Source organism: Myotis davidii, unplaced genomic scaffold, assembly GCF_000327345.1.
Source record: "Myotis davidii unplaced genomic scaffold, ASM32734v1 scaffold18, whole genome shotgun sequence".
NCBI classification, from domain to species: Eukaryota; Metazoa; Chordata; class Mammalia; order Chiroptera; family Vespertilionidae; genus Myotis; species Myotis davidii.
This window is the reverse complement of record NW_006292696.1, coordinates 8,949,281-8,949,549: the sequence shown is the minus strand read 5'-3', so window position 1 is coordinate 8,949,549 and position 269 is coordinate 8,949,281. Positions and strand designations below refer to the sequence as shown.

At 51.7% G+C, this 269-nt stretch overlaps 1 protein-coding gene across 1 annotated transcript in view; it reads left to right on the top strand.

Annotated features, from left to right (window-relative positions):
• The window catches only part of ATP10B (ATPase, class V, type 10B), a 185,431-nt gene that overhangs the window by 175,363 nt on the left and 9,799 nt on the right, over nt 1-269 (top strand). The window lies entirely within an intron of this gene.

Genomic DNA, 269 nt, shown 5'->3' with positions numbered 1-269 from the left:
TCATTTGCTCCTATTTTGAGCTCAACACACCCACCATCTAGAACTATTTGACGTTCCACAGCCCACCACATCCACCCTCAGTTCTGGCCTTTGGCTGGACTGCCTTCCCTCCCCACTCCTCAAGAGATTAACTCCTCCTTACGGTCTCAGCTGAAGGCAGGGGAGGGGGAAGGGGACATATGTAATACTTTCAATAATAAAGAATCCTGGGCAGGCACAACGTGCCGGCTGAGCCTATGGGCTGAAGCCCCTTTAACTGAGACCTTCTG